The following is a 27,800-nucleotide window of genomic DNA, read 5'->3' on the forward strand; positions in this document are numbered from 1 at the left end:
GCCTTGGAATGACGATAAAAGAAAAAAACTGAGCCTTAGAGTCAGCAATGGAGATGGGAGGAAGAAAAGTCCACGCAGACGAGGAGATGAACCTAGAAAGAAGAATACAGGGAGATGTTTTAGATGTGATAGCATAGATCATTGGGCAGATAATCCAGAATGCCCTGCCCTGAAAATTATATGTGGGAAATGTAAAGGTAAAGGACATTATGCTCGATGTTGCAGAATGCAGAACACTTCCACTAATTGGATAGGAAACGATGAGTGTAGTGATGAAGATGGAGAAGAATGTGTGTTTGTCATAACAGATGAAGAAAATGAGCAAGAGATGGAAAGTCCCAGAGCTGTAGTGTGTGTTGATGGTACTGACATGCACATGATGATCGACTCAGGAGCTAAATACACTCTGATACCACAAAATCTCTGGGACAGAAAGAGACATGAGTATCTACATGAACCAGACATAAGACCCAGAGCATATGGGGAAGTTAAAATAGATGTCATTGGTTGGTTCTGGGGAGCACTCAAGTTCAAAGAGAGGAGAGCCAACGGAAAAATATACATAACAAAGAAGGGGAGAACACCTTTGTTAAGGTGGACTCACCAGAGCAAATTAAAAGTGAAGTTAGATGCTGCATCTGACGAAGCAGTATATTCAATTGAAAGTGGTACTGGAGGAATTCGAAGAGTTAAAGAGACCACAGATAATGTTGACATAATGAAGGAAATTTTCAGGGAGGAAATTGGATGCTTACGTGGGTTTGTTCATGAGATTAAAATGAAGACAGACCATGTTCCTGTAGTGCAGAAGTTGCGCAGCATCCCACTCTCTATGAGAGAAGAACTAAAAAAGGAAATCAAATTATTGGAAGATCAGAAGATAATTGAAAAAATAGAAGCCAGTGAATGGGTCTCACCATTAGTAGTCTTGAGAAAAAAATCCGGAAAACTGAGAATATGTGTGGACATGAGGGAATTAAATAAAAATGTGATCCCAGACAGACATCCACTTCCTAACATACAGGAAATTGTGTCCACCATTGGACCTTCGAAGTATTTTTCTACTCTTGATCTAAGATCAGCATACCACCAAGTTAAGCTGCATAAAGAATCTAAGAAGATGACAGCGTTTATTACACCGGATGGATTGTACCAATACAGGAGACTGCCTTTTGGGTTAGTATCAGCTGCTTCGGTATTTCAAAGGATCATGCACCAACTGTTTGAAGGTGATGAAGGAATCATTTGTTTCCAAGACGATATTTTAGTGCATGCCATTGACCAAAAGGTACATAATGAAAGACTACAACACGTTTTTAAGAAATTATATGAAGCAGGAATGACCCTCAGTAGCGACAAATGTAACATCAATCGCAGTGAAATTGAATATTTAGGGCATAACATTTCTGCTGGAGGTATAAGGCCAAAGAAGCAATTGGCTGATGCCATAGTAAATATGCCAAGACCAAAAACAAAAGAAGAGGTGCGGACGTTCATTGGGATGGCGGAGTACTATTCTAAATTTATAAAGGACTTTGCAGTGCACACAGTTCTACTCCGTGAACTTTTAAAAAGGAAGATATTTGAATGGAAAATAGAATGTGAGGGGGAATTTGAAAATATCAAATTGGAATTAAATAGGGCACCATCGTTGACGAATTTCAAGAGTGGGAGGAAGACCATAATTACAACAGATGCAAGCAACTTGGGATTAGGGGCTGTTGTCACCCAAGAAGTTGATGGAAAAGAGGTTTTAATTGCTTTTGCATCAAGATTATTAAAAGGTGCAGAAAGGTCGTACGCTGTAATAGAGAAAGAAATTTTAGCCATCAAGTGGGCGACAGAAAAATTCAGGAATTTCATCTGGGGAGTGGAAGTAGAGATTTGCACTGACCACAAATCATTAAAACATGTCATTATGAATAAAGGTTTGTACAATGTATCTAACAGGATCAAAAGATGGGTTGTACTTTTGCAAGAATACAATTGTACAGTACGATATGTACCAGGAGTGAAAAATCGTGCTGCTGACTGTCTGTCGAGGCTTACCAATACTTCTGAAGCAGACGACGAAGGTGAAAATAATTCGGAAGTGGTTTTGAATATAGAAACATTATCTATATCTCAAGCTGAGTGGGAGGAAGCTGAGAGGCAAGATGATAATATGGCTAATTTGAAACAGATTATACAAAACGGTAAAAACCTGAGGAAAGTCAAATTCGAGGAATCCAATCTCATGCAATACTGGAGAGTAGCGGATGAACTCAATGTGACGAATGACAGAATCATGAGAGGAGATAGAATAATTCCACCTGTGGGCCTACTTCAAAGAATCGTTGAATTAGGTCACGAAGGTCATCAAGGGATAGTGAAGACTAAACAGAGAATATGTGATGATTTCTGGTGGCCAGGATGCGAACTGCAAATCGAGAGAATCATCAGAGAATGTATCCTTTGTAATCAGAGTGACAGAACATGTGTGAGTGTGAAGTACCCGATGGTAATAACAAACATTCCAGGAAAGGTATGGGATGAGATAGGCATGGATATACTGGGACCTATTCATTGTGATGGTAAGCAACAATTTTGCTTGGTGGTCAGAGACCTTCTGACCAGATGGGTGGAAGTTTTAGTTAAGCCTAACATGAATGCAAAGATAGTTATAGAATTTCCGTCAGAAATATGTGCCAGAGAAGGTTTCCCAAGAAGCATTTTAACGGACAATGGTGTCCAGTTCAGGTCAAGAGAAATGGAGAAATTCTGTGCCAATAATTCCATTGTACACAAAACAAGCGCAATATACCATCCACAAACGAATGGAGTAGTTGAGAGATTCAACAAAGTTCTCAAAGACGCCATTCGCTGGGCGTGGGCTAATGGGCTTAGCTGGGAAGAAGCAGTAAGAAGAAAAATAATTGCTCATCGTTTCACGCCACATAGTACAACAGGTTTATCGCCTTTTGAATTGAGTAGAGGACGCAAAGCAAATACCAAATTGACCCCATCCTGGTTGGGGAGGGAGACTGTGGTGAGGAAAGATTTTGGAGAAGCGGTAGAAAACATCAGGGATATACAGATTAAGAACAAAGTAGCTCATGACAGTCATGTAAAGAAAGGAAAAGAGAGTGAGGTCCCAAGAGTGGGGGGTTTAGTAAGAATTAAATTACCTCCAGTACTAAGAGATGGACCTTGCAAATGGTCCAAACCAGTGGGTGTGATTGAAGTTTTCAAACACGCGGTGAGGGTGCAAGATGGCAGAGTTTGGAATATGGAAAGGGTGTGTGTGATGAAATCGTGCAGAAGTGGGATGAATGGAGAAACAATGTGCAGAGAACAACCAAGTCATAGTAGTAGTGAAGACATGAAAGAGAATGGTGAACATGTGAGACCAATGTTGAATAGAAAGCAATGTCACTAATTTCCTTGCCAAAAGTAAAATCAGATTCTTCACGTGTATCAAGAACAGGAAGGATAATCCGCAAACCAGACCACATGAAGGACTTTGTCTAAAAATACGGAGTATGCAGAACGAAGAAGAGTTCTTATCAAACTATTGTTCAAATAACAGCAAGAAATTAAGGAGGGGAGATGTGTAATGTAATACACTCTTCGTCTTTTCATCACAAGGCGTTGCGTGAGCTCACCTCGTGATGGAAGGACGAATGGAATGTTATGACGCGCGACAAGAATGAGCGTTTCAAATGCAGCTGTTCAGTTGCTGCCCATGGTCCCATATACTTTAGTTCTAGTAAATAATTAAATATTCTGTTTACCTCATAAGTTTCCTGGTCTTTCCTCCGGCACTTCAGGTTCTTTGCTCATGCAGCCAGCTTTCCCTTTGACCTCTGCACCTGCAGACTTCGCGTTGGAAGTCCCCCATTCACATAGGGTTCTTTGCTCACGCAGCCAGCTTTTCCCTTTGACCTCTGCACCTGCAGACTTCACGTTGGAATTCCCTCATTCACATAAGGTTCTTTGCTCATGCAGCCAGCTTTTCCCTTTGACCTCTGCACTTGCATACTTCACATTGGAATTTCCCCATTCACATAGGGTTCTTTGCTCATGCAGCCAGCTTTTCCCTTTGACCTCTGCACCTGCAGACTTCGCGCTGGAATTCCCCCATTCATATAGGGTTCTTTGCTCATGCAGCCAGCTTTTCCCTTTGACCTCTGCCCCTGCAGACTTTGCATTGGAATTCCCCCATTCACATAGGGTTCTTTGCTCATGCAGCCAGCTTTCCCTTTAACCTCTGCACCTCCAGATTTGGCGCCGGAATTCCCCCATTCACATAGGGTTCTCTGCTCATGCAGCCAGCTTTTCCCTTTGACCTCTGCACCTGCAGATCTGGCGCTGGAATTCCCCGATTCACATAGGGTTCTTTGCTCATGCAGCTAGCTTTTCCCTTTGACCTCTGCACCTGCAGACTTTGCGTTGGAATTCCCCCATTCACACACGGTTCTTTGCTCATGCAGCCAGCTTTTCCCTTTGACCTCTGCACCTGCATATTTGGTGCCGGAATTCCCCCATTCACATAAGGTTCTTTGCTCATGCAGCCAGCTTTTGCCTTTGACCTCTGCACCTGCAGACTTTGCGTTGGAATTCCCTCATTCACATAAGGTTCTTTGTTCATGCAGCCACCTTTTCCCTTTGACCTCTGCACCTGTAGACTTTGCATTGGAATTGCCCCATTCACATAGGTTTCTTTGCTCATGCAGCCAGCTTTTCCATTTGACCTCTGCGCCTGCAGACTTTTTATTGGAATTCCCCCATTCACATAGGGTTCTTTGCTCATGCAGCCAGCTTTTCCCTTTGACCTCTGCACCTGCAGACTTCGCATTGGAATTCCCCCATTCACATAGGGTTCTTTGCTCATGCAGCCAGATTTTCCCTTTGATCTCTGCACCTGCAGACTTTGCATTGAAATTCCTCCATTCACATAGGGTTCTTTGCTCGTGCAGCCACTTTTCCCTTTTTCCTCTGCACCTGCAGATTTGGCGCTGGAATTCCCCCATTCACATAGGGTTCTTTGCTCATGCAGCCGGCTTTTCCCTTTGACCTTTGCACCTGCAGACTTCGCGTTGGAATTCCCCCATTCACATAGGATTCTTTGCTCATGCAGCCAGCTTTTCCCTTTGACCTCTGCACCTGCAGATATGGCGCCAGAATTCCCCCATTTACACAGGGTTCTTTGCTCATGCAGCCAGCTTTTCCCTTTGACCTCTGCACCTGCAGACTTCACATTGGAATTGCCCCATTCACATAGGGTTCTTTGCTCATGCAGCCAGCTTTTCCATTTGACCTCTGCACCTGCAGACTTCGCGCTGGAATTCACCCATTCACATAGGGTTCTTTGCTCATGCAGCCAGCTTTTCCCTTTGACCTCTGCACCTGCAGACTTCCCATTGGAATTGCCCCATTCACATAGGGTTCTTTGCTCATGCAGCCAGCTTTTCCGTTTGACCTCTGCACCTGCAGACTTCGCGCTGGAATTCCCCCATTCACATAGGGTGCTTTGCTCATGCAGCCAGCTTTTCCCTTTGACCTCTGCACCTGTAGACTTCGCGCTGGAATTCCCCCATTCATATAGGGTTCTTTGCTCATGCAGCCAGCTTTTCCCTTTGACCTCTGCCCCTGCAGACTTTGAATTGGAATTCCCCCATTCACACAGGGTTCTTTGCTCATGCAGCCAGCTTTCCCTTTAACCTCTGCACCTCCAGATTTGGCGCCGGAATTCCCCCATTCACATAGGGTTCTCTGCTCATGCAGCCAGCTTTTCCCTTTGATCTCTGCACCTGCAGATCTGGCGCTGGAATTCCCCGATTCACATAGGGTTCTTTGCTCATGCAGCTAGCTTTTCCCTTTGACCTCTGCACCTGCAGACTTCGTGTTGGAATTCCCCCATTCACATACTGGTTCTTTGCTCATGCAGCCAGCTTTTCCCTTTGACCTCTGCACCTGCATATTTGGTGCCGGAATTCCCCCATTCACATAGGGTTCTTTGCTCATGCAGCCAGCTTTTGCCTTTGACCTCTGCACCTGCAGACTTTGCGTTGGAATTCCCTCATTCACATAAGGTTCTTTGTTCATGCAGCCAGCTTTTCCCTTTGACCTCTGCACCTGTAGACTTCGCATTGGAATTGCCCCATTCACATAGGTTTCTTTGCTCATGCAGCCAGCTTTTCCGTTTGACCTCTGCGCCTGCAGACTTTCCATTGGAATTCCCCCATTCACATAGGGTTCTTTGCTCATGCAGCCAGCTTTTCCCTTTGACCTCTGCACCTGCAGACTTCGCGTTGGAATTCCCCCATTCACATAGGGTTCTTTGCTCATGCAGCCAGATTTTCCCTTTGATCTCTGCACCTGCAGACTTTGCATTGAAATTCCTCCATTCACATAGGGTTCTTTGCTCGTGCAGCCACTTTTCCCTTTGTCCTCTGCACCTGCAGATTTGGCGCTGGAATTCCCCCATTCACATAGGGTTCTTTGCTCATGGAGCCAGCTTTTCCCTTTGACCTTTGCACCTGCAGACTTCGCGTTGGAATTCCCCCATTCACATAGGATTCTTTGCTCATGCAGCCAGCTTTTCCCTTTGACCTCTGCACCTGCATATATGGCGCCAGAATTCCCCCATTTACACAGGGTTCTTTGCTCATGCAGCCAGCTTTTCCCTTTGACCTCTGCACCTGCAGACTTCGCGTTGGAATTCCCCCATTCACATAGGGTTCTTTGCTCATGCAGCCAGCTTTTCCCTTTGACCTCTGCACCTGCAGATTTGGCGCCAGAATTCCCCGATTTACATAGGGCTCTTTGCTCATGCAGCCAGCTTTCCCTTTGACCTATGCACCTGCAGACTTCGCGTTGGAAGTCCCCCATTCACGTAGGGTTCTTTGCTCACGCAGCCTGCTTTTCCATGCATATTTCAGTGTAGGGTGCATTCCTGACACATGTACAGCACTTGAATATGTATTGGCTCGCTGACCTCCACCGACCTGGGCTTTAGTGTGGTCTTTGAGCGCACTTAACTTGACGAGCCTTAAATAGTGGTGGGAGTAGCTTTTGGTTCTTGGGTAGCGGCTCATGAGCGGGCACTGACTGTAAAAAATTCACGGTCATGGCAGCTGGTGAAGATTTTCGGCGGGAGGCATTAACTCCTGCCCCGAATTAATACAAGTGTCCAAGTTTAGTGAGGGAGCCTAAGGCATTGTAGAGATGATTGGGCATATTCTCCTTTCAAGATAATGTCTTGAAAAATCTGTTGAAATGCTGCATTTTACAGCACAATATTTATGAAAAATTATGTAAAGCATGTAAAAACCCTGTAAGCGCCAAGTTATCAACAGAACACAGGAGCAGTCTCCAACATTTTCATGATACCGTTGTCCATAATACATGCCAGCATTGCCATCCCATCCTATATATGCCAATATTCCCTGTTTAAATCACTTTGATGTTTTACACACAATATGTGCCAGCATAGTCCACTGTAATTTACTGTCATGAAGCTTCGCTCACAGTACATGCCAGGATTGTTTCTGTAAATCACTTTTAAGAAGTTGCACCAATGTATGCCAGCATTGCCACTGTACATCACTTTCACGTTGCTGCACCCACAACATATACAAGTATTAGTACTGTTAATCACTCTGATGCAGTGCCCACAATACATGCCAGGATTGCCACAATAAATCATGTTCATGATGATGCGCCTAGAGTGTGTTCCAGCATTGTCACTGACCTTCATGTTCATGATGCTGTGCCCACAATATATACTAGTGATGTGCCTATAAATTGCTTTGATGTCACACCCACAATATATGCAAGTATCAGTAAATCACGTACCTGAAGTTGCACTCAAATATTCCAGCATTGCCATTGTAAATCACTTTTATGATGCTGCGCCTATGAAACACCCCAGCATTCAAACTGTAAATAAATCTCATTTAGAACACAGAGTCACTCACATACATGCACACTCATTCAAACGCTTCATTGTGTGCGCACCTAAACATACACAATCGCACATACACAGCACATTTCATTCAAGCACATATGCATACCACCACCTTTTTCTTTTACACTTTACTGTACACGCAGGAATCTCTGCAGATGGACCAGCAGCCAGACGTAATGAACACAGCCTCAGGCAGCACTGGAGTTCACCCATTTCTTAAGGGGCATGCAGAGCATACTTAGGCATAGAGTGGCAGCTCACCAGATAGTCCAATGTTTGTGGGGGGGAGGGGGGAGTGGAGAGGGGTGCAGCCCTTGTATGGTTTCCTGGCAACATGTTGAGCTCCAAAGTGTGGCAAAAGCAAAGGGCATAGAGGAGAGGGACCAACTGCCCGCTGTCGCCGCCAAACAATTCGCATTTCTTTTTTGAGTAGCTTATATTGCGAGAGGACTTTTGAGACCCCTGACAGCTATGACGTAGCCTTGCTGGGCACGCTTTGGTGCCCAAAAAGGGCACGTAAACTCACCATAAGGCAATCATTCTCTCATACTAGAATCAAGTCTCACTATTGCCTTTAAAACATGCTCACAATATAATAATGTCAGTTTATGTCCAATATGTCATCTATTAACCTTATCAAACACTATTTTCAAATGCACAAATATAACATACGTCTTTCACCATACTCCACTGGCCACCAGAGATAGCTCAGCGAGCTGAGTGCTTGCTGCTGAGATGAGGGCACAATTGGCTAGCTCAAGTTTGAATCCTGGGAGCGGGTGCACATGCCTTCTTTCTTTTTCAAGGTCGATATTTTGAGTGCCTTTAGAGTTGGCAACAATCATACCTATCATTACAGTACCTAGAAGTGGGAAGAAATAAGCATGCCGCGCCATATAATATATATAAACAGTATATTATTATTATTATTACTCCGGTGTATTCACTGCACTTGCAAACTGACACCAAATATCTGCTGGACACAACATATATATATATATTTTTATATGTAAGACCACTGCTCGCCTGGGCGTTATAATGGGATGTGAAAATACCTGCGTCACAAAGGATCAGATTGAGGCTATATTAACGATGGACGGGTACTATCAAAAAGGCCGCTTGCTCAAATGAAGGCTGTGATTCATGACATTATTTGCGTGTAAAACGGGTATTTGTGTGCCATTCTGCCCGCAAATCCCTGTTTGAAGAATGGGGATTTGCAGGCAGAATGGCACGTAAATCCCCATTTGACGAATGGGGATTTGCAGGCAGAATGACATGTAAATCCTCGTTTGACAAATGGGGATTTGTGGGCAGAATGGCATGCAAATCCTTGTTTGACGAATGGGGATTTGTGGGCAGAATGGCGTGCACATCCCTTTTTGAAGAATGGGGATTTGCAGGCAGAATGGCATGTAAATCCCCATTTGACGAATGGGGATTTGCAGGCAGAATGACGCGCAAATCCCTGTTTGATGAATTGGGATTTGCTGGCAGAATGACATGCAAATCCTCGTTTGACGAATGGGGATTTGTGGGCAGAATGGCGTGCACATCCCTGTTTGAAGAATGGGGATTTGCAGGCAGAATGGCACGTAAATCCCTATTTGACGAATGGGGATTTGCAGGCAGAATGACGTGCAAATCCTCGTTTGACGAATGGGGATTTGCAGGCAGCACAAATCCCTGTTTGACGAATGGGGATTTGCAGGCAGACTACCACGCAAATCCCTGTTTGACGAATGGGGATTTGCAGGCAGAATGGCATGCAAATCCCTGTTTTACACGCGAATGATTCCATGAATCAGGCCCTAAATCTCTTACACAAACTAGCCTGGCTGATTTATTTTGAATACCCCCCAAAAATGTAATCCATATGAAAGGAGGCAGTAGAAATCCAGGCCACGTAATATCTGGCCTCCATCCAAGAGGCCAGGCGATAGGGCGGATCTGCAGTTTATCTCCGATTGGTGACTCCCCCTCTGCAGAGAGCTCTCCTGATGAAGGCCTGATGTAATGTCCTCCCTCTTGGAGCTCTTTTGCAGTCTTGGTCTAACGGTAACGGAGGGGGGGGGCATAGATTTTAACGCTCAGTGCTGGAGCCCAGCAATGTGATCTCATTATGTCTTATTTTGCCCACTATTTCATGATTTACGGGTCAAAGTTTCGATGAATTTACTTCAGGAAATTGTGGTTAAAGGCTCACCGCCACAATGTTCCTGTTGTCCGCGTGGAAGGCAGTGGCTATTTCGGCCTTTGCATGTTTTCTGCAAAGAGCTTGGAGGAGACACTATGTGGGGGCTGAGGGAGGGGAGCACTTACTTAAATCTTACGGTTCTATAACCTCCTACTAGAGAGATGCAACTAGATTGTGGTTTATGAAAGCGGTGGTGCTGTTAACATTCAACGCTGATTGCTTCTCTAAAATTGTTCTTTGTGTGCGATTGAATGTGGTTTTGTGGATCGTAATGATCTGAAATAAACAACTTATTATAAATGTTTTTATTATTAAGGTTATGATGGAAAGATCTCACAAGACTCTAGGAATATATTCTCTGAAGGCGGCAATCAGGAATTGTCTTGCCGAAGCTTTTAGAACAGCGACAGTTATAGCCATTTAAATTCCCATCCTACAGCTGGAAAACTACAAGAAAAAGCCAAAGCAGGAGCTTGAGACCAGATGCAGAAAATAACCAAAAAAAGCAATGAGCATCGAGCTTGCCCGGCAAATGAGATTAAGGGGGCGTGACGGGTTTTCAAGAGTATCTGAAGCAATAGCAGCATTTAACGGGGTGCCATCAGATAGAGAAGATAGGAGCTGGGTTCTGCAACCAGCGGATGTCCAGCTCAGATCCGGGGCTATGCTAATGCCGGGACTGTCAGGAGTTGGGGCTAGCTAGCCTTTTGGTTGTAGCCTCTGAGCCTCTATCCGGGGCTATAGCTCCCCCAGCAGCCCCCTGGCTAGGCCTCTGTTCCAGATGATTCTCTATGCAGGATTTGGTTGAGTTATACTCCAAACAATGTGGAGAGTCAGATGTTGCAGACCCCTGTCCTGTAGGAAACTCAGCGTCCTCGGAGGTTACTGTGGAAATGCAGGAAGACGTGTACGATTGACATGCCGGCTCAAGAAGCATTAGCATTCCTAATCTTGGGAGAAGAGAAAACTGAATTGCCTCCATGCATAGGCCCTGACTTGGGAAACTGTCAGGATGAAATAGCCGTCCAGGTCCCTAGCCACGTAAAGTTACCACCAACAGCCTTATTCCGGTCGGAGAGGTAATGGTAAAATAAAAGGGAGTTCCACACAGCCAGAATATGTGTTCCACACAACCATGTGCTTGTTTTGACCACTAGCTTATCCCTCCAGGAAAAGCAGCAGTTAAAGTGCACGCGGAATTATGGTGTACGCGAACGCCACCTGTCCCCAGTTCAGTCTAATGTGGCTCCATTGTGGGAATAACACAACGTTGTAGTAATGTCACTGTGGATTTACATCATACGTGTCACGGCAATTGAGTTCAGCGGGATTAACACTGCCAATACCGCCACATTTCTAATGAGTCTGAAACGCTCTCTTATTGCTGACGAGAGGTGAGGTGTCCTGCTGAGGATTACCATTTTAAAGCTACTCGGATTGTTAATTACGTACTAAAATTATCATTGCTACTATTAGGTTGCAGTTTTTAAAGTGTGCGTTTATAACTTGGAGGGCAGATTCTATAGTGTGTGTATTTACTTCAGGAACTTGATTGAGAAATATTCTGTGTATGACTGAGAACTCTATGGTTGCTGCCGGAGGCCTGTGAATTGAACAGTCCTCTTTTTATGATTAACAGGTGGTTCTACACCTCGCTCTGAGAATCTTTTCGACACTTATGTGTCAGCTACTTTGCCCGCACAGTGTACGGGCGCAGCAGGCGCACTGTCAGCGCACCAAAGGCGCACTTAAGGCAAGCCTGCCTGTGCCCGTCTGTGCCCCAGTTGGGCGCTGGGTGCGCTTGAGCGCCAAGCACTCTTCCCAGGCTCGCCACTATATGTGAGACGAGTTGGTGGCTTTGGCTCCTTCCTCCACAATATTTGAGGGCAAAATTGCCTCATGTCTCGCCCTCAATCTTCAGGTGCGTGGGCTGCTACTTAATGCTCGCTCCCTGGCAGCGCATATGCTTAGCTGCCGTGACCTGTTGGAGGACCTTCAGTCCGATCTGCTCTGTATATCTGAAAAATGGTTGGGCCCCTATTCTGACCCTGTCATTATTCAATTGCTGCCATCTGACTATGTAATTCTTAGGGGCGATCACGACCCCCCCTCGGATAGGTGGCGGTGTTGCAGTGGTGGCTAAGTCCAAGTTTCGACCCTGTGCTCTTCCACTAATACATGACCTTAATATGGATGCTATCTTAGTTGGTCTGTCCCTGTCTGCCTCATGTACATTATATCTTCTCGTGATTTACTGCCCTCCTGGCTACGATCGGAGGTTTTGTGAGGAATATCCTGGTCTGACTATTTTCGCTCCTTCAGAAATATCCAAACATAGTTGTTTTAGGCGATTTCAATCTGCCCATTAGTGAGACGGGTGGGATGCTGGCCACACAATTCCTACTCTCTATGGAAGACCTGGGGCTTCAACAACTGGTTGATTACTCTACCCACCGTCTTGTTAACACTCTTGATTTCATCTTTGCTGCTCTGGCATTTCTTTCTGTTGCCCCAGCACTGCCCATTACCTGGTCGGACCATGTAGCGGTACCCTTTTCTATACCCACAGTGCCCCTCCCTGTGCCTGGCCCACGACGGTTCGCTCTCAAGCGGAGCTGGCATAAAGTGTCTTCTCCAGATCTGTCGTCCGCTATTCTTAGGGAACTGGCCAAGGGACCGGATAGGAGTTTGGTGACCTTTCCGCAGACCTTGACATCTGTGGCTGACAAATTGGCCCCCCGTAAACGCTGCTCCATTAGGACTAGACGTTCTGAACCCTGGTTCTCTACGGAGTTGCGACTTGCCATGATCATAAAGCTATTAGGACTGCTAAACAGCTCTATTTTAGTAACAGCATTCAACAGGCTTTAAATCAGTTTAGGGCCTTATTTGAGGTATTTAAGTCCCTGGCAGTGCAGGCCGTCCCTCTGACGGATGTTCCTGTGTCCCAGGAGCTTTGTGATTCGCTATCCCTCTTCTTTGACAAAAAAATGTGCCACATATGTGGCGGTATTGCTGCCTCTTGTTTGCCTACTGCACAATACCCTTCTGGGAGCATGAGTGACCCTACTTTGCCGTCATCTCAATGGTTCTCCTTTCCTGTGTTTACCGAGGACGATGTGCTGGGGGCGCTTGTGCACCTTAAATCAGCTTCCCTCTTTCTGTTTTGAAAAACATCTCCCGGGATATTCTCACCCAACTTACGGAGGCAATTAATGACTCCTTTACCTCAGGTATTATTCCACATACCTTAAACACGCGTTGGTCATTCCACTACTGAAGAAGCCGGGGCTTGATACAACGGTCATATCAAATTTTCAGGCCTATTTCCTTGCTTCCATGTCTGAAGAAGCTTATGGAGTCACTGGTGTCCCCTTTGCTTATTACCTTTCTTGAACCCTCTAATTTTTTTGACCCATTTCAATCTGGGTTTCGCCCTGGCAGAGGAACTGCGTCAGTGCTGGTCTCAGTATTAGACTATCTGACTCGCCTGGTTGATCAGGGTGCGGTTGGTGCCTTCATTCTGCTTGATTTATAAGCAGCATTTGATACGATCGACCACCCTACCCTAATCTCCTGGCTCTCCACCGTGGGTATTTCCGGCCAGGTCCTCTCCTTGTTCTCTTCCTTTTTGTCAGGGCACACTCAGTCTGTCTCTATGCCCCCTTCTGCTCTCTAGCTATTTCTCTACGTTGTGGTGTTCCTCAGGGTTCTTCACTCTCTCCTATTCTGTTTAAGCTCTACATCCGCCCCCTTCTGGCTATAATTCATTCTTTTGGCCTGCTCTACTATTCTTAAGCCAATGATACCCAGATTTTTGTACGGCTCGATCTCGCCAATTCTGAATCGGCTGGCCAACTGAAAAACTGTTTGCTAGCGATTGGCGAGGTATTGGCAAGTAACTGCTTCAAACTCAATGGTGGAAAAACAGAGGTCCAAATGGTGGGCTCCACCTCGCTGTCTCTGTACTGGACCCCAGAGTTTTGGCCGGTGAGGCTTGGCCCTTTCCCCAAGCCTGTTTCATCTGTGTGTCAAGCTGTTGGTTTCTTTGTCTATGGCGGATCGGGTCTCCTCTGTGGTCCAAAGGGCCCATTTCAAGCTGTGCACATTACGCAAGGTCCTTCCCTATATCTTGGTTAAGCTCCATGCGCCGGTTGTGTCAGCCCTCATAATCAGTAACATCGATTACTGCAATGCTCTCTATTTGCCTCTTCCGATATACCTTCTACGTCGTCCTCAGATTTTGCAAAAGGGGAGGGGTAATAGGAGCTGTGGTCCAAGGCATCTGGAGAGCAGTAAACGAGTGTCCACTAACCCAGTTCGTGCACATTTTCCAGCTAACCAGCTAAGGCAGCCAGATATTATCTTATTTTGGGAATGGAGATTTTCCAGAAGGTTGGGATTTGGTGTTCAGTAATTACCTCTGCACCATGCTGACCTGATTCAGAAAGGCTTCCACTGGAACAAATCATGAGGGGGGCCGCAAGCCCCTCAAATGTGCACCTGCTTCCCAGTACACGATTCTCAAGGCTTGAAACTGGAGCAAATATAGAGAGGCCCGCAAGCATCCTTAAGGTTCTCACCAGTAAATGTGATTCACAAAGCTTTGCTCCAGGGCATCTTAGAGATGCTGCAGGCATCTGCAGCATTGTCCCACTTTGCTCCCCACGTACCAATTAATGGTTTGTGGGTTCTGTGTACTCTTAGCTACTATATAATTGCAAGAGCCATCAGGCCTTTTTTTCTTCAGCTGGCATTTATTGCTCTGTTATTGCACGGGCATTGCACCAATTAGGCTGACAAACTTCCAGGCCAGTGTTTATTTATTTATTTTGATTCTTGTACGGCGCTGCACACCCGTAGGCCTCAGAGCGCAGCAAGTAAGAGAAACATGAGAAAACCTAAAATGGGGTGATCTATTCAGGAAGATGAAAACGATGTGTCTTCACCTGTTTCCTAAATGTTGCACGAGACAAGGAATTATTACTATTTGGGTTCTTCCGATGAGGGTATCGCAAAGAACAATCAAGCACTTCTTACTCGATTGGTGGAGAGACAACCAGCCTAGCCGTATTTCACTATAGCGGTAAGCACCACAGTCTGGGGAGAACTTGAATTGGGGGTCTTGGTGAGGGCTTAGGGCCGTTAGCGCCCAAGCCTGCTAGGTATGTGGGGTTTAGCCCTATCAGCTCCTGGCAAGATTCGCCAGGTGCTGATGATGATTTCACTAGTATATATCAACATTCTTAAGATTTCACTAGAGCAGGGAGTTACTGGTAGAAATACACAGTTTTATAAATGCCAAATGACTTTTACCATACAATGAGCACCTGGAGTCCAGGCAAATGGCAGCGATACTCAGTATAAATCCCACTAACATAACATAACATGCACTTTACTACAGGTTGTATCTAACCCATAAGGTATTTGGAAATTATAAGATGCACTGTTTTGCAAATGCTGTCCCATTAGGAAGGTGAACATTTCCCCAAAATATCCCAGATTTTCTCCTCTCCCTTTGTACATAACATATTTTTGGGGCTGTAACTAGGGCATCATAACAACAAAAAAAATGTTGGCTGAAAGGGAGGGGATGCGCTCCCAAAAGGCTCCCGAGTGTGTGCAGCGGTGCCCACATTCCCAGGCCGCAGGCTGCAACCCACCCTTCTGTACATTTTCCTCCCAGAGCTGCAGTCCTACATGCTTCTGTAGTCCTGTCACCAGAAAAGTATCTGGTATTGCCTCTAACCCAGATGTTGGGATTTTGGAAACACCACATGCAATATTTAGAAGAATGTGGCATGTCGCAGAAGCTTTTTATGCCCCAGCGGTGGTAAACGCACAACCTTTTTACTGAGTATACTACATGCAGGAATGATAAGGAATATATGCGGCATTCCGCCCTATAGAACCTCAGCCCTTAGAGAGAAGGACTGAGAACCAACCCGCTGTTCTGAATTGCTCTTTGTGATGATGGCGCTAAACTCTTTGCAAAGGAAGAAAATGGCCTCCTAAAATGGAGTCATCTCTGAACACTTTTTCTAATAGCTGTTATCTGATTTAAAATGATTATAAACCTAGGGTTAGGGTCTTGGGACCGAAGAGTGTTTGTGGTTCCGGGTCAAGGGTGCAGGGGAGTCTCTGTCTGCGGGGCGGAGGGTTTACAACTACGCCTCCTCGTTGGGTTTGCTGTACCCTGCAATAATGGGGTGGCTTTGGGGGTTGGTAAGGAGGATCTCACATGGAGAAGCTCACAGAGTTAAGGGTAAGGTGACCAGATTTCAAAAGTAAAAAAACGGGACAGGGCAAGTAACATAAAAGTAGGACTAACTCTTGAAAGTGGATGTCAAAGCACTACACTTCACTAGTGTTTGGAGGAGAAAGGAGTTTAAGTGTTGCTGTTCAAAGGAACACATATTATAATTAATTTACCACAAACTAACGCTGTCTTAAGTTGTAAAATGCAGCATTTCTTCTGTGCGAGATTGTGCATTCCTACCTGCCATCTTGAAGACCTACTACCAAAAACCAGGACCGCTGCATTTTCCAATGGGAACATAATCTCGAGAAAGGGGGACAGAACACCGAAAACCGGGACAGTCCCAGCAAAACCGGGACGTCTGGTCACCCTAGTTAAGGATCGTGTGATGGGGTTATCTACAAATGTCTACCCTACAATGTACACTCCAAAGATATCACCTTATTTTTACTTTTAATATTAAGAAATTACTTTTTGACCCCCTCCCAATCAATAAAATGTTTTTCTCCTCATAGCCTACTTCTCATGCTACCACCTTTCCTCACACCCTTTCAATGCCCTGTGGCAGCATTCCCTGTAACCCACAATCAACCAACACCACCAAAACTTTAACCTGCAATTCTGTTTACTTTTGTTGGAATACATCTCCCATGAGCCCTCACCCTTGAGTATGCTTAGTAGGTCTGATGGGGTTGGTAGTCCGAAACATCTGAAAAGCCACAGATGCATACCCTTACTATAGAGCTTAAGATAAAGTCTCCAGGCACAAGTTCATTAGGACAGAACTCCTTATTTGGGGTGAAGGGGTACTACATAATGATCCCACATCCATATGTACACTGCTAGGGTGATCATACGGGTGTCCAAAATGGTTGCTATATCCGAATTTTTTGACGAGTTTGCTTTTGCTGATATTACAAACAGAGCATTTCCCTTGAACTACGAGTCTGAAACAAGCGGCTCGCGGGTGTTTAGGATTGTGACTGCCATGGTGTCTGACAATTGCCTATGCCGGGCAGGGCTGATGGGAAATGTAGTCAGAAACATCTGGACACCCATACCCTGGAGTATCCACTAAGGCACATATTGGTGATAGACTGTCATGGTGTTACACCATTGCCTATGCCGGGCAGGGCTGATGGGAAATGTAGTCAGAAAAATCTGGACACCCATACCCTGGAGTATCCTGTAATGCACATATTGATCATAGACGCTCATGATTAATTTAATTTTTGACTTTGCACTACCATATTGCACTGTCCCAGGAGGATAGCTCAGCGGCAATGTGTTCACCTTGGAAGCAAAACGACACGAAGCAACACAGGTTCGATCCCCAGGTCCGCGCTTAGAAACCTCTGGGTATTTAAGCGCGCTATAAATATGCAACTAAGGGCCTCATTCCGAGTACGGCGCTAACCAATGGCGCTATTAACGCCTTGGTTGACGCCGTACCCGGACCGGCAGCGCCTTGGTGGATGGCGGAATTACCGCCCCATTCCAAGGTTGGCGGGGCAGTAATTCCCCATTCACCAAGGCTCTTCCCCATTCCCAAATGAGCCCCCATAGGGCTCAATGGGAATGGGGAAGATGCAAATAACGGTGACCGTTCATAACGGTCACCGTTATTGGCTTGGAGGCCCCTTTGCGCCCTCGACTTTAACACCTGCTCAAAGCAGGCATTAAGGGCGAGGGCGCAGAGGGAACTCGGAGTATGGTGGTAAGGGATTACCGCCACCGGTCTCGTTACCGGTGGCCGCTATCCCTTACCGCCATACTCGGAATGAGGCCCTAAGACAAATAAAAACGATTATGCAACTAAAAAACAAACAATTCCTCTGACAGTGCCTCGATGCCCGAGGGCTGTGTGAGCGCTTTAAAAATGCAAAATAAATAAATAAATAAATAAATATTTGAGTCTTATTATGTTGTGTTTTAAACACAATGGGCCTCATTACACGGATGGCGGTAAGGGTTTACCGGTACCGGTAAGGGCACCAGTGCCGGTAAACCCTTATCGCCTTACTACGAGGCCCCTTTGTGGGACCCTACCTTAACGGCTGGTTTTACCAGCCGTTAAGGACGGGACCCGCAAAGGGGTCTTGGGGGTAATTACGGTACCGCAATTTGCAGTACCGTAATTACCGCCTTCCCTATTCCCATTGAGCCCTATGGGGGCAGAAATGGGAATGGGGAAGTGCCATGGTGAATGGGGAATTACCGCCCCCACACACCTTGGAATAGGGCGGTAATTCGGCCATTCACCATGGCGGACTCGGTAAAATACCGGCAGCAACCATGGCGCCATGGTTACCGCCGTCCATGTAATGAGGCCCAATATGTATTGTTATTCGGCATATTTCCCTCATTACCTGCACAGATTGAAAGGTACAAACACAGCATTGCCGCATGGATGATAGTGATGAAAGCCAATTCCAATTGGAAGTCAAAATACCTCAAAACAGAACAGAGGGCGCTAAGTGTTAAGAGGGGTCTGCAGACCTGCAACCCACACATTGCTTTGCTCATTGTCTTCCAGCAACACGAGGCCTGTGTGAAATGAAAACCGGTCCTTCTGGGCCATAATGCATTGCCAAGGCCCAGCATGCGCAGTGAGAAACGCGTTTACCGCCTGTGCCAAGGCCCAGCTTGCGCAGTGAGAAATGCGTGTACCGCCTGGTGCCAAGGCCCAGCGTGTGCAGTGAGAAATGCGTGTACCGCCTGGTGCCAAGGCCCAGCGTGCGCAGTGAGAAACGCGTGTACCTCCTGGTGCCAAGGCCCAGCGTGCGCAGTGAGAAACGCGTGTACCGCCTGGTGCCAAGGTCCAGCGTGCGCAGTGAGAAACGCGTGTACCGCCTGGTGCCAAGGCCCAGCGTGCGCAGTGAGAAACGCGTGTACTGCCTGGTGCCAAGGCCCAGCGTGCGCAGTGAGAAATGCGTGTGCCGTCTCGGCCAGGCAGCAGAGGCATAGGGGCTCCGAAGAAGGAATCGCTGCGACTGAACAAAACATGCCTCATTGGCGCCAGGCAGGAGACGGAAAAGAGGCGGGAAACACTGATTGGTGGCAGCGGCGCAGTCAGAGCGACTCCAGGCACAAAATGAGAGGTTTCCACTCACATTTACATCAGAAGAGTGAATCCAAGAGGCCCGAGCGTGCCCACGAATGCTCTGAGGAGCGGGGGTCTTGGTGGAGCGACGGGGGGACATACTGGCGAGGAGGCAGGCCTGACATGTTGATGAAAGAGAAGCAGCAGGTGTGAGGAATGAGATGGAGTCAGCAAAGCGACAGCTGGAGGAGCATGCATAGCATAGACAGAGATGCATCTGCAAAGCTGTTGTTCAGAGGCAATATTCCTATTGGCTCCCAGTGCTCCCTTGAGAGGATGGCTTTATCTATGCATCTACGGGGGAGGGGACCTGGGCAGACTGGATACACTGGCAGCTCTCATGCTAACTGAAAATCAATTGGCACGTATTTTATTTGGGCTATTGTGCAAACCCACAATTCACTGCTGATGTGGTGGCGCTGGACCAGAGGTGAACTTCCAGCGATGGCTGCTAGGTGGCGCTGTGGAATGTGTGAATTGGCTCAAGTACACCATCCTACTTTCACATTTCAAGTGAAAGGTTTTTTTCTACAATAATCAATAGTTCTAACTATGGATCTTTAATACCCAACTTTTGCTGCTTTTCAAGAATAGATCCATAAGACCGGCTTCTGCCTTTGCGGGAAGTGGCACCACATAGCCTATGACCTTTCAATGACAGCGCAGAAAGTGACTCCACATAATCTTTGACCCCAATGTTCAAACACTGTATATATTTCTTGAACAAACTGTATTGAAAACTAGAAGCTACAGTCAGTTAACAAAGAACAATTGCAGAGATGCAGAAACACACTGCTTAGTACAGAAGCAACCCTGAAGGTACACGCACTTGTCAGTAATCGGATACTCTGTTGCTCCTTTACGCGCCTTTTCCAAAGTGTCGCCAAGAATCTCTCAGCTCATTGCTCCAATCTCTGGGCAGCATTTTGTGTTGGGTTGCTCTTGCTAGCTACATTTAGCTCCTAGAAAGCGCCGACGTCGCAAAGGTCATATGAGTTGTACACAGGCTGCGGTCTGTCATTACCTGTTCACATCCCATCTGCTGCGCGACTTATGGTGCAGCCCCCCCTCTCACTTAGGACTAAGCTGAAAGTCCTAATAGTGCTCCCACAAGTCCTATTATTCACTAATCAAATGATTAAACTGGGAGGTCAAACAATTCCATAAAAGGCCCTTCAAAATCAAAAGCGTGTGTGCAAATATTACATTTCATAAAATCAATGCGCTATTGACTTAAATTATTTTGAGAAATGAAAAACCAGTGTGTGTGCCTTTTTGTTACACGATAATAGAGCATGTATTTAGTGGAATGTACTGAAGTGACGTCATTTACTCATTACCATAGATACACATATAATGATAACAATAGCAAATATGCTTTTGTCTGTTTTCTATTTCTATTAGTGAAGGTTTTCTTGTCTTTTTCCTATTTCTGTTTATATTATATTTCCCTTTCTCGTTGTATTAGTCATAGTGAAAGTGTCCTCATCTTTCATACTGTTAAAACCAGTGCATACATTAACCTCGACATACAGCAATAATTTCTGTGTTATGCCTGTAGCATTTATTGTTGCTTACAAATGCCATAATTTTTGCCAAAACATGTACATTTTGTATTTCTTTATATTGTCTCACTTTTCATGCGTCCTACCCCACTGTGACATTTCTGTAGGGAATCGCCTCGCCTCACACGCAGCATCTATTTTGCATACAAAATCATTGTTGCCTCAATTTCTCTTCGGTAAATGTCCTTTATTGACAGTAGTAGGACATGGGGTCTCCTTTTTTGTAAATAAAAATTTTGACAGGTGGGAACGCCCCCTGTGTGTTCCTATTCCCACCCCCTTTTGATATGGGATTGATATAAGCTTGGAATAAATGTAATAAAAAATTGATATCAAAGATTATCTCTATTTTATATCAAATGTATATTTCTTTATATAAAGTGTTTTTCTAGTTTTATATCAAAAGGATATACAGTGAATATAAATCTTACATAAAAACGATATAAAGTGAATATCAAATTCATATAAACAAGTGGCTGGGTGTGTGCATCTGCGCCGCTGCCTGTTTGAGGTCGAAGTGAGCTTGGTAGACAGGGACAGTGAACTTAGGGTTTTGCGATGTGGGTCATTGATGACGTGGAAATGGGTTTGGCCTTTCAAATATATAGCTGACGGCACGATTTCATAACACTTTTATTTACATTCAATATAAATTCATGCGCAGTAGCTGATGTCATAATTTATAACACTTTTACATTTTTATAGAGATTTAATATAAAAAGAGGTTGTGTTTTTTAAGGCATGCCATCATAATTTTAAAATGTAAAGGACAGGACTGAGCTAAAAATAGGTTTGGGAGGGTTTTTTTATTTTAAGGTGAATAAAAATGTATAAGTGTGGAATAAAAATATTGTTCATAATAGCCGGTTGTATTTTTTAGGCCTGGGCATGTTCGCCCCATAGCCGGGCATGAAACCATTGAAAATATATTATGACAAAGGAGGTCTCAAGTGCTATAGCGTGATTAAAAATATAGACAATATCAGGCTACAGCTTGATCTGCTACTAACATTATATTTGATGGAGTGCAAATAGAGGCTGGCCTGGTGGCGCATGTAAATAGATAAAGTGCGTTTTACAGGGCTGAGACAAGCTATTGCATTTGGCAGCACTGTGTTTAAAAAAAATATTAACAACTATTTGCCTTTTCATATATAAAGGGTGGTTTTACAGCACTAATGGGAAAGATCAATGCATGTACAGACAGATACAAAATGACAGAGCGCTGTTGGCAATGATTGCTGCAGTTAAATGAAAATAATACAAATGGCCATGGGGCTGACAATTCTTGTGGCCTTTGAAACACACTGCATGTTGGCCTCATTACGAGTGTGGTGGTATGAAATGATATGATATTTTATTTCTAGCGCTGATACACAGGTGCTTCAAAGCGCAGCGAGCCGGGGATGGGAACAGGAGGGACAAGACAACGATCTTACTAGGCTGAGTGACATTGGGATCACGCAAGAGCAGGGGAGAGGAAAAGGGAAAAGTGCCGAGTTCAGGAGCAAGTGCAGGACATAGGATCTAAACATCAAGAAACAAGAAGTACGGCCAGCAGGTGGCAGTGCAAGGTTAAGTGCAAAAAAACAAGTGATAGATAGTGCACATGGGGGACTGTAGGGTTACAGATACGGCCCCAAGTGCAGGGTTGCCAGGAGGCAGTGTAGGTGTACAGCTGGAAGGGCAGGGACCGGGGTCCTTGATTCAGAGGGTAGCCAGGTAACCAGTGTAGTTTCAGACAGGAGATCAGTAGGGGAGAGGAAGAGAGAAGGCAGAAGCAAAGAAGAAAGTCTTGAGCTGCTACCGGAACCGGAGATGGTTCTACTCAAGTTTCAGAGAGACAGGGAGACTGTCCCAGAGGGAGGCCCCTGCCGAAGAGACAGATCTGCCCCCAGCTCGTTGCTCGGAAAAGCGTCTGACCCTCAAGGAGTTGGGGGTGGAGGAGCGGAGGGCTTGAGTAGGAAGATATATCAGAAGAGAAAGCTGGAGATATTTTGGTCCCAGTCCCCAGAAGGCGTTGTTGACACACAGCTTACTGGCACCCTTGTTTCCAGACCACCACACTACGCTACGAGTTTGCCTGCCGGGGCTGTTGCGCGGGTGCAACGGCCCCAGTAGGCAGACGTTTTCACTGAAGCACCGGCACCGTTAGCAACGGTGTTGGTGCTTCCATCTCCCCACTCCCATATGGTAATAGGGACTTACAAAATCCAGCGCCTGACTTGCCGCGCTGCCGGGACTTGTAATGTCCCGGTGGCACTGAGAAATCAGGCGCAGGATTCAGTGTTACAGGGTTGGCGGCAACCCGCCGGTCACACCGGCAGGTTACCGCCATCCTCATAATGAGGCCAAATGTGTCTTTATTTCAATTAGTAGCCGGCTAGGGGAGGTGTTGTGGCAGCCTCTCAGCCAATGAGGAGGCTCGGAACGGGGAATTACCAACAAAAATCCCCCCCGCTCTGAGCTGCCTCATGGCTGGTGACAGCCATCTTCCCCCTCCGGGGAATGAGGTAAGTGTGGTCCCCCTCCCTTCTCGTCCATCTTCAGAATTACCTCCCCAACCCCACAACCCCCGTTTACCTTCTATTCAGTCAATTTCGGGAGCAGACACGCTTGGAACACTTCTGTCCCCAGCGCGTCCGCTCCTGATCTGTGACAGGCTGCCAAGGAAAGGACAAAGGGACTACATGTAGTCCCTTCTCTCCTTTCCATGGCGGCCATTTTTTTTTGTTTACTTATTTTTAATGGGCACCATGGAAAGCGCGAAGGGACTACGCGTAGTTCCTTCTCCTGTGTCCAATGTTGCCATTTTTTTTGTTTACTTTGTTCTATTTTTTTCAATGACCGCCATGTTTTCTTCCCTTGCGGCCATTTATTTTACATTTTTGTTTTCAGTTCAGAAACGCTGGAGCGTTTCGGAACAGAAATAAAATGCTTTCAGTACCCTGATCTTATGGGCCGGGGTACTAATAGCAGTAAGCGGGGGGGGTGGACTTACCACTTCAGGTAATGCCCCGGGGCCTTCCTTAAGGGCATGTAACTATGGCCCTCGGGCCATTACCTGAAGTGGTAATTCCCCCCCGCCCCTGCTTATTGCTATTACGGTCAAAATTAATTTTGAAGTCAAGTTTGAATAAGTTAGTGTTTGTGGAGAATAGTCTGCCACCTACTAGCGACCTGAATTTGAATATAGGGTGTGCAGAAAAAATATTTTATGCAGGTATTGAGAAAGACAGTGCTTAAAAAATATGACACAACATAATATGAAGAAAAGATTAGCTAGCCAGTGGTAAAGATCCACTGCAACGTGTGGCCTTGTGCTAATGTGTAAACCTACAGGAAAGGAATTTACTTTTTTAAACACATTGGTATTGTTTATTTGTAAAGTGCCTATATACAAAGCAAGTGTTTCAAAGCGCTCAAGGAGGGAGGGAACAAGGGAAAAAAACAAGTCATTCAGAGCCCTTGAATTTCTGAAGGATACAAGTCTCCAGTAGGCAGAATAAGTGCATGGAAAAGTGCATTTAATACAATTAACAGTGTGGATAACAGCAAATAGGTCTGATGACGATTCTGCAGTTTTTCCAAGTGTAGGCACCACCATGAAGGGAGTAGAGACAAAGGAAAGACATAGAGACGATCTTTGAGGCATGATACTTTCGGATCGTGCATGTGCGCAGACAGGTGCAGGCGAGGGAAGGGGAGTGAGTCATGTGCAGGCGGGTGGTTGCTAGGGGAGGGAATCAAGTTTTCCCCCAGTCAGTCAGAAGCAGTGGTAAGTGCTGAGAGATGCCACTCTCATGAGTCTATTTACCAAGTGCTCTAGTGATAAGGCAGGTGCAAGCCCTGGAGGTAAGTGCGAGAGGACTGGCGTGGGTGCCTGGGACCTGTGAGACTATGAGGTACACCAGACAGCCAGTTAGCAGGCTGTGCGGAAAAAGGGTGGAGAGAGGGATAAAGTGGCAAGAGAGGTTAGCAGGGTAGCGGGAGAGAGAAGGAAGAGGAGAAGAGGAATGTCTTAAGGAGTTTCCCGAAGATAAGGAGATCCGGCTCAAGACGGAGGGCAGCAGGGAGGCTTGGAGAACCTGCTCACTTGCAGAAGGTTAGAGGTAGATGAGCGGAGGGCTCGGAAAGGACAGTATTTAGGTAGGCAATGTTGCAGATAGGTAGGTCCCAGGTCCCAGAAAGCTTTGTGGACAATGCAGAGGGTCCTGAAATTGGTCCTTGCAGCCACAGGGAGCCAGTGGAGGGATTTCAGTGCCAGAGAGATGTGGTCCCTGTGCTTGAGGCCAAGCATAAGTCATGCGGTTCTATTCACACTGAGTTGTAGCGGGCACAGAGTAGAGACAGGGAGGTTGAGAAAGAGGCTGTTGCAGTAGTCCAGCCTAGATAGAACGAGGGCTCTCGAGACAGTGAACTGGTGGGGGAAGGTGAGAAAAGGTAGAGTACCTCTGAGGAGGTGCAGCTGTTAGTTGGACATGTTGTGGAGAAGATGCAGCTGGGATTGTTATTCAAGTGGATGGAATTGTTGATTTTTTTTAAATGGTGCAAGTGTTAGGGTGCTGCATCGAGTTAACAGTTGAAATATGATGATGTTTATTGTGTAAAGGTGCTTTAAACTGATTCTATATTTTTTATGTTGTTTATAGAAATGTCTTTTAACAACTGGATGTTTCAGCAGGCCGACCCTGAAAAAACCACCTGTGAAGCTGAATGTTTTGAGGGCATGAGAATGTTGTTTGAGGGCCCAACAAACCATCATGGTCTCTGCGGCATTCCAGCACTGTGTGTGGCATGTGGCCTTTCGCAACCCACAAACACTGATGTCATGGATCCAGGGTGTATCGCGGATTGTGCAATCTCACAAACATCAAGGCCTGGGGAAATGGATCTAGGGATGCTCATAGATGTGGCTGATGGGTTCACGCAATCATCAAGAATGGATCTGCGTAGCAAGGATTTGTGGAGTGTGCCATTTGTTGGTTCTCAGGGGGCTTCAAGCCACAAAGGCCTGGGGTTGCCACTGCCAATGGAGAATGGGTTTGGACTAGATTAAGGAGCCCCAGCAACATGTGTCTTGGAAATGTCTTGGGAGGATAGCTCAGGGGCAACATGCTTGCCTTGGAAACAAAACACACGGAGCAAGCACAGGTTCGATCCCCGCGTCCGCGCTTAGAAACCTCTGGGTATTAAGCATGTTATAAATAACCTATCATATCATGTCTCGAGAAAAAAAGCAGGGTTTTTGGACCCCGTCACTTTCTGCAAGCCCAAGGTATATATGGGTTGGTGGCCCTCACTGCTTTGTTACTCAAGGGACTATACACCGGAAGAGGTGCTGCTACCAAGATATCAATCATGGGCTGCTACAGATAGTGGTTTTGATCTCAAGAACCAGCACTACAGGATGTGAGGCATTGTTTTGAGGGCTGAGGATGGGGCATGTTTGTTGTTAATCATAAGGGCCGCTGGATTGCTTGGGGCCCCCGACTTTTGGAGTTGTTCTTTTTTGTTTTTGATTTATTAAAGGGCCTGAGGAATGCCTGGGGTTGTGGGGGTAGGAGGGGGCCGAATGAGCGGAGTTATTATTTTTTTGATTCACCAATGGGCTGAGGATTGCCTGGGGGGCCCGATAAGTGGAGTTGTTTTTTTTTGATTTATCAACAGGTCTAGAGAACAGGTGTCATGGGGTGTCTGACAAATGGCGACCCATTATTTTTTACAGGGGGGGTGATGGGATGGGTTGCTATATATGTTGAATGATTTATTATAACTTCTAAAACTATGTTGGATGTGATATACAATGCATAGTTTTTATACAGTTTTTAAGAGGTGCATTGTATCTTGTTTTTATTCACAGCTTCTACGGGAGGTACAGAAGGCAGTGCATTTTATTTGTAGCTTTTTATGTAGCGCTTAAACACCAGATATACATGCTCAGATACAGCAATGTTTGTTTTATCAACTCCTAGAAGCTTGAAAGGAAAACCACCTGCTGTAATTTAACCTCACCTGTGACAATCACACTTAGATATCTGTACATAGTTTGTTAATGCTCAAATATTTTTCATTATGGTTACCATGCTACAAAATCCCTTCACGTGTGTGCTGGCTGGACTTTTCAGCTGCGGCAAGTGTTAATTTGTCAATAAACATTTAAAGAATGCCAACACTGCGATAACCAATATGCCTGATAATATTATCTGGTTCTACAGCTGCCGAGAACCTCTCTGCAACACCTTGCAACAGTAGTTAAAACACCTTCTGTTTGAAGAGGGTATGCCTGACAGTCTCAAGGACAAATGTTTATTGATCAGAGAATGGTGTATTTGATTGTATTGTGGATGATTTGATTACCGATAGGGGTCAGAATGCCAAACTAGAAAAAGCCTTTACTCAATATTCTCATCAACGCAATCTGAGAATTTGTTATATCGTGGAAACGTATTTAACAAGTGCAACAGCAACAGATCCATAACACTAAACGCTAGTTATATAGAGTTATTTTTAAAAAAAACCTGTGATAAACAGTAGCCGTGATAACCTGCCAGATGTATCTGAGCAAAATGCATTTATTCATAGAGGCTTTCGATAGATATCTCCTGGTTGATGAACAACCACTCTAGAGGATTATAGATTGTGCACTGATGTATTTCCACCGGGATTACCCACTGTTTATATCCAGAGAAAAACATCTTAAAAACAACATTAAGCACAATATT

This window comes from Ambystoma mexicanum, chromosome 13, assembly GCF_040938575.1.
Source record: "Ambystoma mexicanum isolate Mex_15411 chromosome 13, UKY_AmexF1_1, whole genome shotgun sequence".
In the NCBI taxonomy this organism is placed as follows: Eukaryota; Metazoa; Chordata; class Amphibia; order Caudata; family Ambystomatidae; genus Ambystoma; species Ambystoma mexicanum.